The sequence below is a fragment of the Amborella trichopoda genome, chromosome 11 (genome assembly GCF_054954075.1).
Source record: "Amborella trichopoda isolate Santa Cruz 75 chromosome 11, AtrichopodaSantaCruz75HAP2 v2.0, whole genome shotgun sequence".
In the NCBI taxonomy this organism is placed as follows: Eukaryota; Viridiplantae; Streptophyta; class Magnoliopsida; order Amborellales; family Amborellaceae; genus Amborella; species Amborella trichopoda.
The window spans coordinates 33298129-33314045 of record NC_142346.1 but is presented as its reverse complement, the minus strand read 5'-3'; the positions used below and the strand labels follow the sequence as shown (position 1 = coordinate 33314045).

Sequence of the window (15917 nt, the reverse complement as noted above, 5' to 3'; positions counted from 1 at the left end):
GTACCCTGGGCAAGATGCCTAGGTTGCTTGGTAGGCTTGGGAGTGACAAGACCCTGTTGGAGCATCGCCTCAAAGAGGGCCTACAGAGGGTCTGGTGCACTTCCCTGGGCATGTGTTGGGAGGTCTTCTTGCACTGGTGGAGCAAGGACTTGAGGATGTTCTTCTGAGTTACCATGAACTTCTTGGTGCTGCTGCATCTTCTTTGCCAAGAGCTTGTGGAAGCCCGTGCATTCACTTAAGTCATGGCCTCGTATCAGATGATACAGACATCAGAGGTTCTCAGTTCCTGGAGGCAGGAACTTGGGCTGCATTGTCGGCTTCAATGTGATGAGACCTTCTTCGAGCATTACAAAGAATACTACATAGAGGACAATAGGTGCCTCGTCATCCTCTTGGATTGTCACTACGTGGGAAGCCTCAGTTGCCCCGAATGCTTTCTTTATCTGGCCTTTGTTAATAAGAGCTTCGATAATGTCTTTGAGCATATAGAACTCTTGAGTGGGCTGGCCTACTCTCCTGTGATATGCGCAGTATCTCTCTTGTGTCTCCTATCCAGCTTGTTTTGGGGATTTGACCTCTGGTAGCTGGATCATTTTTTGCTCTAGTAGTAACCAAAGCAGTGCATGAACCCACTCCTTCTCGAAGGGGTATAGCTTGTTCTGGTGTTGGATCCAATAGTCACTTTGATTTATATTTTTAGGGAGCGGGACCTTGTAATAAGACTGTTGTTGCTTGCCTCCAGCCTGAAGTGTTGTCTGTGCCTTGGTTGTGACTACCCCTTTGTAGAGGTCTAAGGTTTGAGGGGCGGCTTTCTTAGTGTCAGTCATGGTGACAGCTGCACTAATCACCCCCCTTTTGCTGGTTGCCCCGTCGAAGCGAATATGCTTAGATCTTCCAAGTCAAGGGTCACTATACTGAAATCACAAGGGTCCCTCAAAATCAAAAAGAGTCCCCGAGGGTGAGGACGATGAACAAACAGATCCCTCAAAATAAAAAAGAGTCCCCGAGGGTGAGGACGATGAACAAAAAGATCCCTCAAAATCAAAGAGAGTCGCTAGGGTGAGGACGATGACCAAGCCGAGACATGTGTGACCATGTTCCTCGTTCTCTCGGAAACAAAATAATGAGCTAGAGAGGTACTTACCCCTCTGCTACAGTCCCAAAAATAAGACTCGGGCACCGTAAAGACGTTTTTCACCAACCTCCTTTATTTTTGGGTTTTTTTACCCATGACCATGCGGCCATGTCCACCATTTTCATCCAATCTTGCTCACGACGCCCTTTTCAGGTTTTCACCATGCTCGGGTCTTATTTTTGGGACATTTTTACTCACGATTTCATGACCGTGCCTGTCCATTTTATTTTTTATTTTCTTTTTCAAAAAAAAAAATTATTTTTTTTACTCATGGTTTCGTGACCGTGCCCATCCATTCTGCTCACTCTCCTCTGACATGTGTCACCTCCTGAAGCTACCGCCTCAGTACCATGGTGCACCACGGTAGCCTCCTCTCCCGGGGCGGTGTCTTCATCCTGCTTCCTCTCTTCTTGAACCCCCACCTCTGCCTCGGCAAGTGCGACGCCTCTCCCCTCTCCTTCTTCACCCTTGTCTACTATGGCAGCAATTTCAGCCACAAGCTCTTCCACAAGGCGTGCCTCTTCGACAACTAGGGGTACCACCTCTGAGCCCTTGAGGTCAGCCCCTTGAAGATTTCACGGCTCTACGACCTATTCTATAGCTACATCGCTCGAGGCAGCGACTTCCTACTGCTCAAGTAGCCCTTCTTTGGCCCCTGGGGTGTCAGTCTCCTCTATCACCATAGGTCCCCCCTCCTGAGCAGAGCTTGGGGATGCCCCTTCCATGACTACATCTTCTCCTTCAGTAGGTGCAGCAGCTTCCTGGACCACGACAACTTCCTCACCTTGAGCAGCACCTTCAATGTTTGCATCCCCAGCCCAATTGATCTCCATTGGGACTGGGCCCTCTCCCTCAGCCACAGATGTCACTCCCTAGCCGAAAGCCATGTCGATCGGTTCGATGGGATCTGAGGCACCTACCGGAACCACTAAGGAGCCAAAAGAAGGCTCAGGTGAAAGAGAAGATGAATCCTCCAGAGCAAAGGGGGAATTAGAGACCGCTGGAGACACATAGGACTCTGAGGAAGCAGGTAGTGAAGAACCATCGACCTGCTCCCGAATCACTGGAAGTTTAGGCCCCTTGCGTTTTGGAGCCCGTGTTGCAAGACGAGTTGGTGCACAAGGAACGTCCGGGCCAGTCCGCTTCCTCTTCTTCCCCTTCACTTGAGAATGTGCAGCAGTCTCAAAAGCACCACTTCAAGAAGAGCCGATGACAAGTTTATTGTGAGGGCCACTCCCTATCAACTTGTTCAAGTCTTGGACCGGGTGCTCTTTATACCCTAGAACCTTGCGGCCCTCCTTCCACTAGAAAATAGCAGAGAGGTTGTCAAAGATGCTCTTTGTTTTCTCCTCCATATTAATAAATTGTGGCAAAGACTTGTCCACAACAATTTGGCGGCGCCGCCCCACGGCACCCCAGTCCCAGGGAAAGCCCAAGGTGAATACCTCCCCTAATGGAGGAGTCCTCGCCATCTTCCTCTACCGTGTGTCCTGACTCCAATGGGAGTTCTCCTCTTTCCAGGGGTGGCTAACTTCCCAATACCCCTTACTGGTGATCTACCACCAACGTTCGTGTGCCTTAGTTGCTCACACTGTTCTGCCAAAATGTGGCAACATGTAGGTATTGATCTCAGTGAACTCCGAGCACGTGGCCTAAGCCGTGCGAATATGTCTCGAGAGCCAGGTATCACGATGATTCCCCAGCTGGTCCTCTTTTTGCAGTTGATCTTGATGTACTGCTTCTCAAAGAATACCGAGAATGGGGACCCTTGGTCTATCCCATGTCATCAGGCAAATCGATGAGGGAAATATCCCTCAAGCTTGGCATTGTGGATGGTGCGGTAGGGAAGAACCCCTCGTCTGACACTCAACATGTACATGAGCTCCCTATGAGTGGTAGGAACACCATCCAGGTTCTTTCCCAAGTGGTCGGAAAAGGCACAATCCGTGAGGTTTCCGACCGGGAAGGTGGGCCTACTCATGTGAAGGTGGTCATTGTAGAACAAGCTACGTGCATGACCAGGAGTATCGAAGACTGCTTTCTACCCATCAATCCTCAATAGAAATGGGCACATTGTTTCCTCCAACACCTTATTTCTGAGGTAGGTGTTGCTAAAATAAGCCCCGAGCCAGCCATATATGTAGTGGATGGGGAAAGACGTCTTAAAGTTCCTCGAGAAGGCTTCGTCGTCCACTATGCCATTGCCTTCGCCATCGCCTTGATAGGCTTTCCGCCTAGACACGGCTCCCAAGCCGTAGTAGATGCTGCATAGGACCGGCTGCGAGAGAGCGTACTCTCGCCCCCTCGCCATGTCGCAAGCTACTTAGAACGTGCCTGGACGTATGGTGTCTGCTACTTTGGGGAGAGCAAACTTGCACAGGAAGAGTACCAGGTACGCTGCCAAGAAGATGTGATCGTTCTCGTTGTGCAGTTCAAATACTGGAGGGGTTCCTTTCATGGATGCCTTCCCCTTTCTCCTCAGGCTTGGGCCAACCTCATCAGTATAGTCTCCATAAAAGAATGCCACCCAATGGGTGAAGGAGACACGTCCTTTCTTGGACTCAAAGCAGAGCAACTGGTAAATCCCAAATAACTCTTACAGTCCAGTCCGTGGGTCTTCTTTCCTGACCCGTTCACCTCCAAAAATGACCGAGTTCAAGGGCACGAACTCGTCATATATAGCACCGATGAGTGGGGACCCACCGATGAGGTGTAGGTCTAGCAAAGACATCCCTGCTTCCCCAAGACCAAGCAGTCATGTGTTACTGACATGGCTCCAGGTTTTCAATAGCACCTTGACCGTGTTCGAGTAGCAGTCATAGTATCCTGCCGAGCACTAAGTGGCGGCTAGTAGGGAAGCACGCTTTAAAATGCCCTGGTATCGGCTCAGCACCCTGATGGTCTAGGAAGAGTACCCTTTCAGGTACTGGTGCTTCCCTTGCACCCGAAGGCCAGCAAAAGACCACATCAGGCCTAGGGTCTTCACCATCCTCTTGCCTAGGGTCGGCAAGTCCTCGTTGGAGGCTATATTCCTATGAAAAAAATGGAAGAGGCCTACGCCTTCTTCTATTCTTACATTCCCATCGTTGTCTTCTCTAACCTCAAAGCAAACAGGGTTACTAACAAAGGTGACGCTCAAAGACCACCTTGGTTCACACCAAGTCTTGGTGAGCCAGATGGGTTCACCCCTCACCAAACTTTCACCGGTGAACATATCGGTACCGATGTCTCCTACTCGTCGGAGGTTCTTCACCTCTAGAATGACGCATAAAGGCTGAGCCATGAAGCTAAAAACCAAGGTTTCACTGTCGTGTGCAAGTCACTGAGGGGCAGTGTTACCGCCATGCGCAGAAGACAAGATTATCGCCGGCTACGTGAATAAAGGCTAGCGCCGGCTATGCTGTCGGTAAAGCTACCGCCGTCTGAGTTCTCAAAACGTAGCACCAGCTGCGTTCATAAGGGTATATCTCCGGCTGGTCGCTTAAGGCGTAACGTCGGCTGCTCGTATAGAGGCTATCGTCGTTTGCCCACTGAAGTAGTAGCGTCATACGTCCAGGCAAAGGCACAATGTCGTCTCACGACTAAGGGGCTATCGTCGTCTGTCGAAGTAAAACAGTAATGCCACGCGAGAACCAAGACATAGCGTCGTCTGTTCACTCATGGCACAATGTGGTCTGTGGGCAAAGGGGGGCTAACACCGCTTGTGCTCTAGTGGCAGCTGCAAACGCTCGCACATGTTACATGTGTGACACGCCACGACGCTCAGAATCTGGGCACGCCACCTGCCACTCATAATATGGCCCAACACCACTCATTCGGAGGGTGACCGTTCGCCGTCCCACGGCTCTTCACCTCCTGGCTGTTACAGGTCACGACCCCTCGAGCCCCTACCGGCGTTTCCTCTTCTCACCAAGAACTTTCCTTCCTACCCACCGTATGACCCTCTTTGTCCTTTTCCTCTCCTCACCAGCGGCCAATCCTACCAGGAAACCATCAGAATCTCCGCATAAATCTCCTTGTGACCTCTCGGTCTATCTTCCTTGTGACCTTTCGCCTTTCCAATCCCCTAAAAAAAAAAAAAAAAACCTCGTCGAAATGTCACTGTATTTCTAGTGGGCCCATCGTTGTTCCTTCTTCTTCTCTTTCGGTGACTAAAAGACCGTCAGGAAAACCACTAGAGTCCGCTGGTTTGTTTCAGCATAGCCGCGCTCCCCTCCTCGTCGAAATCTTTTCACCTTTGCAGGATCACTACTACGGCCTCTACCATGCTTGTAACTCTGTCAGGCTCCTTCTTCTTACCAAAGCCCCATGTTCCTTGCTCAAGGAGTCTCTGCACTCTCTGTAAACTCTTGCGAATGTCCTCAAACTTGCTGAGGCTCGATTAGCAGGAATCTATGTAATGGGGTTTCACCGGAGTTTTTCTTGCCCGAAGTTCTCGCCCGCACTAAACTCTCTCACTGTTTTACTATAAGTAAAATGGTGAAAATGGGGTTTCATCCCCTTTTATAGTGTACAGTGCCACAAAGTGCCCCTCACAAATTCAAAATGACACTCGAGTCCTGACACCAAACGGCGAAAGGACCAAGCTGGGGCGGGCCAATCCCGAACGCCAAATGCAAGTCAATGTCGCATGTGCCTCATGAACCTACTGCCGTCTATTGCTATCACTATGCCTTAACGTCGCACGCATCCTCCAGACACTAACATTGTGCGCGTTACTAAGCCTAATGTTGTCTATGCTCCACGACACCTAGCTCCGTGCCCCTCACCCAACTTATCATCGTGCATCGCTCTTCCCAAGCTCAATGTCGTGCATCCCTCAGGTGCCACCGTCGCTCATTTCATCAGAGGCTTAACGTCGTGCACTTCATCATAGCTCTAACGACGTGCGCATCATCCACAAGCCTAACACAGCGTGCGCCATTCAAAACCTAGCGATGTGCGCATTCTATGGCACTACCGTCTGTGGATTTCTCTCACTATTACAGTAGAGTTGCACTCAGGCCGTGACCTGTCATCTCTAATAGAGTCAGGAGCAGGCCACTGTCTCTCATCCCCAGTAGGTGTCATACCCGTACTGCAGCTCATCATCCCCAGTGGAGTTAAGGGTCATGCTTACCTCTTCAATCCTCAATGGGTATGTTTCCCACCAAGCTATCTTATCCTCAGGGAGTTGGGTCACCTTTCATAAACCTACCTTTGACCCCAGAAAATCATACTTACCCCGTAATCCCCAGTGAAGTCCGCTTCATGTTTGTTATCCCTCGGGCCACCATCTCCATCTGAGCCCTCTGCTTGTGTATGGTCTTACCCATTTTATCGCCAGGGAGTCGGAATGCCATCCACAGACCTATCTGCTATGGAGCTTCACATACATGGCAACCCACACAAACTGCATGGTCCAAACTATATGACCATAAACTGTAGTGAAGGTCTAGATACACGACCCTAAACTGCATGGTCCAAACTATACGACCTTCAACTTCATGGTCCTAGCCGCATGACTTTAAACTGCAAAGCCATGGTCCAAACTATATGACCTTAAACTGTAGCGGAAGTCTAGTTGCACGACCTTAAACTGCATGGTCCTAATCACATGACTTTAAGCTACATAGCCATGGTTTGAGCTACAAGACCTTAAAACTGTAATGCATGTCCCTGTAGCAAGACGTTAAACAACGCGACAAATAGTCCATTTGCATGACTTTAAATTGTGAAATGGACGTACCTCTTCACCAAGTGTATTCCATCACTATTCCCAGTGGGATTGCACCTATGCTCCAGCCTGTCATTCTCAGCGAAGTTACATGCATACCATTGCACATTATCCTCGTGGAGCTATATTGACCCCAATAATCCTCAAAGGATTCCCATCATTAATGGTCCAAATTATATGACCTTAAACTGTAGCGAAGGTCTAGTTGCACGACCTTAAATTGCATGGTCCAACTGTATGACTCAAAACTATAGTCACGTCCAAGCTGCATGACGGATAAAAGGCATTGCACAGGATCTAGGAGGCAGACATTAAACATGCTTCCACACATGACAAAATCCCAATGGAGTCGCCAAACTGATCGGATGTCTCGATCTCGCTCCCCTGGATCTAGATGATCGGGTGACACATATCTCGGGTTCAGAAGACCCGGGACCTGAGACTGCTTGGTGAGAGAGGAATTTTATTCGTGAGGTGGGGACCAACCTCACCTGGGTCTGTGACTTACTCGGGCTGACTCACACAAGTACCCTCTTAGATCACGACGAAAAGCCCCCCAGCTGCTTCAACTGGTTCAAAATCGCCTCCCTTGACCTGCAAGCTCCTTGTTTTCTGCAAAGCACTAACATGGTTAATTTGCAAGACAAGTGGGCTGAGGGATCCACCCTTGTCTTGGGGCGAACATGCACAAATGTGCACATTAAGATGGTAGAGAAGATGAGAAGTTAGGGTGATGAAGAAGAGAATTTGAATAAAGAGGGAGAAAAGACAAGAGGACTTGACAAGGAAATGAAACTAGCATGATAGCTGGACCAGTACAGTGACTAGCAAGACGGGCACGGTAACAATACTACTCGAAACCAAGGCCGATATGACCGTCCTAATCTGGTGTGGCAGCAAGACGGGTATAGTACTCTTGACCAGCACGACGGCAATACTAATACTACTCGACAGCCAGACTGCTAAGACAGTGCTAGACTGAGTCTGTCCTTTAGTCAAGCGAGAAGAGAAGAAAAGAGAAGAGAAGAGAGTGGTGAGACAAAGGAGTAGGAAGGTCCCATCTATTAGGCATCGTCGTGTACAGCCAGGGTGTAACAGTGTCGTGGCCCATGGACGGTGCTGGACACTGCTGCTCACGACGTAGGGGTGAGCAGTGAACTGCAGACGACGTTGGCCATCGCCATCGAAGACGAGGGAAAGCAGCAACGACCCTTCGCGGACGGCGATAGTTTGGAAACGCACGACGAGCCGGGCCCTACCCACGCGCGATAGTTTGGAATCGCACGGCGAGCTGGGCCAGACCCAAGCGGTGGGCCGGGCTTTTGTCTCAGGACTAATGTCACAGATGATGATGCTCATCGCCGACCGAAGACAACCTTGTCCTTTCCTCACTGATTGCAAATGGCGATACTTACTGTCGTCCATAGAAGCCTTATCTATGCCTTGAGCCTTCCATAGACGACGATGTCTACTGCCATCCACAAGCCTCTCTGTTGCGCCCTGTGCCTATCATAGACGACGATCCTTATCGCCGTCTCACACGTGCTTCGCGTCTAGCCCAGACGGCGATACTTACCGTTGTCCGCAGGCCTCTCTTTTGCGCTTTGTGCCTATCGCCGCCCACGACGGGTCGTTACTGCTTTTCCGCATCGCTGACGGCGATGGCCAACGCCTTCTGCAGTTCATTAAGGGTATATAAATGTCTAAAAATGTTTGAACACTTTAAGGGTCTACACCACAAGTGGTGTAGCCTAACAAATATATATATATATATATATATATATATATATATATATATATATATATATATATATATATATATATATATATATATATATATATATATATATATATATATATTTATTTATTTATTTATATTTTTATTTATTTATTTATATTTTTATTTATTTATTTATATTTTTATTTATTTATTTATATATTTATTTATATATTTATTTATTTATTTATTTATTTATTTATTTATTTATTTATTTATTAGGCTTATCTAATTTATCTTAGGTCACCATATCCCTATTCCATAACCCCTATTTACTTTTAAATATTTTTTTGGGATCAACGAGTCAGACTGAACACCAATGTGACACAAAACGAAACTGTGGGTGAACAATCTGCACCACCGATCCGAGGCTTTGAAACACTAATTCCCGACAATGAAACGTAAGATACCTCAGTGAATGTTTGAAGCGAACTCGGAACTTTGACTACTCTTTGCAACTGTGACCGTGAAGTATGGTCTTGTTGAATTATTAATATATAAAGAGTTACAAACCACGGTTTTTAATAGTGAAAGCCTTTCCGGGTACTTTCCAAACTATCTCAGAACCATTTAAAAAGGGGAAACTATAACAATAAGAGAAGTATACAAAGAGGCAATTTACTTTTTAAGGTCACCGTTACTTTTGTTTGTTAGATTTCAAATTGGATTGTCGTAAGAGTTTTATTAACTAAACTCAAAGTTTAAAAAAAATTGATAAAAATATGTAAATATTCGTTTTAGTTTCCGTTATTAACAAAATAACGAATACTTTCAGTTATTACTGATATGTCCGTTTTTTGAACTTTATAACAATTTAAAAAAAAAAAAAAAAACAACAAAACTATCCATTTTTTCGGTTTTTCAAAAACCGAAAGCAAACCAATTCCGTTTTTGAAAAACTGAAAATTTTAAATTAATTGGGTTTTTCAAGAACTGAAAATTTTAAATTTTCGGTTTTTTCATAACCTAAAATTTTCTCTTGTAGATCATCTATGTATTATCTCTATCTTCCACCAAGAAACCAGTCTACACGATTTGGTTCTTCGCACTATTCCTCTTGGTGTTCCTGAGAAAGCTCCAATCTAATTGAGCCTGAGCTACCCCAATCAAAGAAGGAAGCAATTCAAAATTTGGGTTTTGGGTTACTGAATAAAGTGGTCATACTATTCCCCTATTGCTTTTGGGGTGAAGAGATTGAAACATTTGGGCATTTATTCTGTGGATAAAAGGGTCGAGTTCTTTTGTTCTATAGCTATGCATCTATTCAGGAGGTCCATCGCTAATGGCATTAGTTGCAGATGAATTAGCAATTGGGTTTGTATCCATGGCTCCTTCTGATTCGATAGAGAGACTGCTTGATATACTTAAACAGGAATATTTGGCCCAAAGGTATGAATGATACTGATCCAATTCTGTACAAGATGGGGTAGTGATCGATTAAACTTATGGGTCTTATTCACATGTAGCAGTTGGGGTATCCGGTGACGATTATGATATTCTTGTTGAGTGTGGGGCAAGGTAGGGTTTTCTTTGCTGGAGATGCAACAAATAGGAGGTACTCGGCAACCATGCATGGAGCATTTTTTAGTGGTAGAGAGAGAATAAGCAAAGGACCTACAAGAGAGAAAAATTTCCACTTATTCAAAAACTAAAAATTTAAAATTTTAGGTTTTTCAAAAACCGAAATTGGTTGGTTTTTGAAAATTGATAGTTTTATTTTTTTAAAAAAAAATTTGTTGTAAAGTAAAAAATAATAATATATATATATATATAATTTTTCCAAAAAACTTTCTCAAATTTCGCGAAACATTACAAGCTATTCAATTTGACATCTCGGAATAATTGTGACCCTTATAACAGACTATAATGATCTCATAGTACACAACCCCTAATAATATATCACCAGATAACATAGATTGTGGTAATAGGGGTTTTCACCACATTAACCAGTTCGTCAATGAAGTATGGTAATAGGCGTTGCACCATTCATTAACCGGTTCGTCGGTGAAGAGATAGCGAGGCTGGCCAAACATGATTGCGACCCATATATTAGAATGAATACCGATGACCCTAACAACTAAATATTTCATGCAGATCATGGTATAAATTTCACAGAGGTGTCACTCCGACTTCCCAACAGTGCCAATGTTAAAAAAAAATCATCTGAGCTGACTCAAGAATCTCTTTGGCAGTGCAAGTTAGATTTGGGTACTCTTCTGTTTTTTTTTTTCTTTTTTTTTTTTTTTTTCTTATTTCTTTTTTTTACCCTTTTTTTGTTTTGTTTTCTTTTTTTATCACTTGAAAGAAATTGTAAAGCATGGTTTCTCTTAATCTTGTTTTTCTTGTTTTTTAGCAATAATCCGTATCCAACTATGAGTTTGATTGATTTGACCTTGACTAATCCCTCTTAGCCTTTAAAAACTTATTCTTTCTATCAAGTTATCCGTTATACTTTTTGTTATTACAAAAATACTTGAAACTTTCTGTTATTACATAGATATCCGTTTTTTCAACTTTATAACATTTTTTTAAAAAAAAAAGACGAAACTATCCATTTTCGATTTTTGAAAAACCGAAATTTTTTTCAATATCAATATAATGAATGCCTAAATATTTAAACTTGCAGTTGAATTGGCTTTTTGGTTATCATGCATGCCTCTACACTATCACATCAAGGTGTTCGAGTCCCCCCATGTGCAATCTAATTTTTTTAATTAAAATAGATGTTTTTTATTTTATTAAAAAGCCCAAAAAAGAAAAAAGCCCATCACGGAATGGGCATGGCTTTTCAGTTATCATGCATGTTTCTACGCTTTCACATTAATGGTTCAAGTCACTCCATATGCAATCTAATTTTTTCAATAAAAAATAGATGCTTTTTATTTTATTAAAAAGTTTTTAAAAAAAAAAAAAATTAAATAGGAAGGATTTTGATGACAAAACCTCTTTGAGAAAATCATAAGATTTTACCAATATACTATTTGAATAATAGTGATAAAAATAGGTATCGTATTGTATATAGGGTAAGCTTTATATGCTTCCCCTACAGCATAGAAGTTCTATCATCCCCTTTATCCAACCGTCCATTTTGAATAGAGGGTTAAGATTGTCCTAATCACAATGTCATGCCTCTACACTATTTTTTTTTTTTTTTTTTTTTTTTTTTTTTATAAACTATTTTGACACCAAAATTTGGACGTCCATTCCTCTATTAAATTCTCACTAGCCGAAAATATAAAAAAAAAAATTCAATAAATAAAATGACCAAAATACCCCTGAAAGTTTCAAGGGGTATTTTGGTCATTATATTTCATCGAAAATTTATTTTAAATATTTTTCATAGGTGCACCCCAATGAGAAGATAGCACTTACCAAATTTAATATTCATACAATTTATATAAAAAAAACTAAAAATAAAATACTTTGAGATGTCGGATCTCAAATCAAACGGTGAGCGACTCTCTTGATCAAAATTGGATGGCTAGATAGTAGGGGGAGGATAGAACTTCTATGCTATAAGAGAAGCATAAAAACATTTCTCTTATATATATATATATATATATATATATATATATATATATATATATATATATATATATATATATATATATATATATATATATATATATATATATATATATATATATATATATGAAAAGTATGTGATTTCGCCTACCATCATCACCGTCCAAAGTTCATCGCATGATCACGATTGTTCGGTAGTATTTCATTTTTTATTTTTTTTTCCACAAATCGGAATGACCTGAAATTTGGAAAGTATGTACATCTTAGTAAGGCGCACCTAATAAATATATAAAAATAATAATTCATAAATTTATTGACCAAAATACCCCCCGAAACTTTTCAAGCGTATTTTGGTCAATTTTTTCCTTGTAAAATATTTTTTTTATATTTTTTGTAGATTTTCCTATTTTTTATGAACACATGATCCAAATTTCTGGTCATTCTAATTTATAAATAAAAAAATGAAACACTACAGGACAATGGTGACCGTGCGATGAACTTTGGTGAGGGTAGGCAAAATCACGGTTCATTTTCACTTATAGGCGTTTTGTAGTATCTTATATATATATATATATAGAGAGAGAGAGAGAGAGAGAGAGAGAGAGAGAGAGAGAGAGAGACACATACCTTATTTTATTTTTTTTAAAAATGCGGAGTTACAAGCTCTAAAATTCTCGAATTTTTTTAAATTTCGGTTTTGAAAAATCAAAAATTAAAACAAAATTGGTTTTTCAAAAAAGAAAAATGAGCAGTTTCGTCTTTTTTAAAAAAAGAAAATATTATGAAGTTGAAAAAAATGACATCTAAGTAATAACGAAAAGTTTCAGGTATTTTTGTAATAACAAGAAATATAACAGATATTTACGTATTTTTCCTAAAATCCTCTATTTTTTAGCCCTAAAACCAAATCTACCTTTCTCACCATCCAACTTTTATTTTCAATCAAATAATCTTAAATTTGATTATTTGATTCAAGGTGGGTTGTTCTTCTCTTATGCAGGTCCTTGTAGTGAAGCAACATCAAATGAATTAGAGTTTCATGGCCTCTTACATGGTCTGAGATGTCTTAGGGATTCACATAATGTAATCAATTGGTGCAACAAGTTGTTAAACCACCGTGGACATTCTATTCAATTTGGGCTAAGATTGTAGTTTACATCAAGGATTGATCATCTCTTTTGATTGATCATCTCTTTTGAGCATGTTTTTCGAGATGCGAATGTATTACATATGGCTTGACAAATTTTGGGGTTTATGTGGATACTACTATTGTGGTAGATGAGCTTATTCATGTATAATTTGTTTGTAAACTTTGTTAATAAAATATGGTAGTCAAAAAAATAATAATCTTAAATTTTTTTTAGAAAAATGTGCGGTTTGTATAGAGTTGAGGCTCTAAACAATCAAATTGGAGCCTATCTTCAAATAGTGTCGAGAAAAGTAGTTTCAATACTGGAAATATTTGTGATAGCCTTAAAATATATTTTCATCTTTAATTATAAAATTTAAAGCTTCAAAAATATTGTAGATCGAGCATATCTATGACAACTTGAAAATTGACAGTCTAAAACCATGCTACAGGATGCATCTTGATGTCGAGATGATCAATTTAAAGAAATTTCAATTTAAAGAAATTTGTTTAGAGCGTAGCTCTATATAAACTTTTGAAATGTTTATATTAGAGCAATTTAAAAGATCTACATAACAATTTGTTGGATACAAATCAAAATAAAATAAATTGAGTCCAAACTTCAAGGGTGTTTTGAACCAAAATCAAAATCTTTGATGTTTGTTTTCTCTCATGGTTCCAAGAAATTTGTTCAAATTTGTCCTAAGCTTCTCATGATGATCTAAAAAAGCCCTAACAAATTTTGTAATCAAAACAAAAACTACAAGATCATTTTTTTGCTTTTCTTTTCCACTATTTTTCTGCCGCACTCTCGAATTGCATTGTATCCTAATTGTTTCTTTTTTGTGTTTTATACCTCCTGATAGATGAAATAAAATCAATTTTCATTTGAATAATTACTCTTAATGTTTAGTTTTGTTTTTCTCCTCTCTTTCCCCTCGCCTCAATTAGCCGAGCCGACTAGGACCCGAAAGGGAGGGTACCCATTTTGGGTGCCCAAGCTGGGTTTATAAACACTGATTTGTGGTAAAGGAAGGAGGCCAGCTCTCGTGCTTAGCCACTGAAGTGACGCCAATTGTTCCCTCTCCAGTCAATGCTCAACTAATAGGGCGAGTCCCAAGTAACAGGTTGGTGGGTGTCCAAACTGACAGATCTTTAAAAAAATTCAAAAAATAATTATATAAATTCAAAAAAAGAAAAAAAATTATGGCACGTTTTTGTTTGTGCTCTATCATTTAGCAAAGATTGGGAATTATTTTGGCCATGAATGCTTATTTTGTCATTTTTTTGGATTAGTTTGAAAACACCCTGTCATACATTGATTTTTCAAAATCTATGTTTTACTGCCTTTTTAATATCATTTAGATATATTTTGTTTGATCTTACTTCAAATATATATATTTTTATTTTCTAAAAAAACTTAATTTTTTAAAAAATTTCTAGCACATTTTTTGCCTAGGCAGTATTTGGCCCACTCAGGCCCGGATACCTAAGATGGGTTCCAGGTTACCCAAACCCGGCCTATTTCCAATTTCTGTCGCCAGTTCGTGCAATCAAACACTGTTCCAGTGTCTAAATCACACTATCAGCACGTACATCTTTCATAGAATGGGCTTCTTCAGTGTTGAAAGACAGAAATGCCTAAGCATATATATCCTTGATAAAAATACAAAGGAGCCCAACATTATGGTTACTGCTAAAACATGTCCACAAATCCCTCTCCTTCGGTATAACTTTAAGGGTTAGTTTTCAATCCACAAGTGTATTCATTCCGAAACTAAAATCTTTAGGGTGAATTATGAGATAATTTCAATAGTCTTCCCCCCATAGGAAAATCACAGATTTATGCTTTTATCACTTTGTAGACTTTCTTGTTTGATCCGGTTGCTTCATCTCATGCAATGAAAGAAGGGAATACAAGCTCATGAAAGAAGGGAACCGCACGGCACACGAGCAAGGCGCTGCATAAATGAAATTGGCCCTGAGTATTTGAGCAGTTTTTGAAAAACACATGATGATATGATGGTAAGTTGTAAACGCCATCTCCTACACTGATTTTCTAACAAGTTGAGACTTTTGGGGTGCGTTTGGTTGCGGAATAAAGCTCACCGAAACTTAAATGCACCACTCAGGATAAGCACAGAACTGCTCTTTTATAGTTTTTATCTTAATCCTAAAAAAACGTCAATTCCAACACATAACCTGGCCCAATATCCCACTAACGGCCCCGCACCACGCACCCGAATATACAGGCCCCACATAAAGTCATGCCATCCTCAACTTACAAGCCATTCAATCATGCCCTTAAGGTACCATTAAAGACAGATCGTCCACGATTCATGTATCATGATATCCAAGAATGGTGGCATGAGAACTAGCCATCAAAAGTCCAATGACTCCCCCCTCGTTTCCCCAACAGTTTTTCTCCTATTTGAAAACCGTGCCTACACCTACCCTATAGCAGCTTTCTAGCTCCAAACCTTTCAAGTTGCATCTCCTTTCACCATGAATTCCCTGAGGATTTTAATTTCCAGGTATGGCAGACATGCATGCATATGGATAATCATCTCAACTTCCGTGATTGATTCGTTGCTTAGATCATGCACTGCACATGTATCTCCACTGCATGGACTCA

General features: G+C 41.3%; 1 pseudogene; it reads left to right on the top strand.

Moving 5' to 3' along the window:
• Window positions 1–2933: 2933 nt before the first annotated feature.
• LOC110007838 (lysine-specific histone demethylase 1 homolog 1-like) lies at window positions 2934–10280 on the top strand (annotated as a pseudogene).
• The last annotated feature ends 5637 nt before the right edge of the window (window positions 10281–15917 follow it).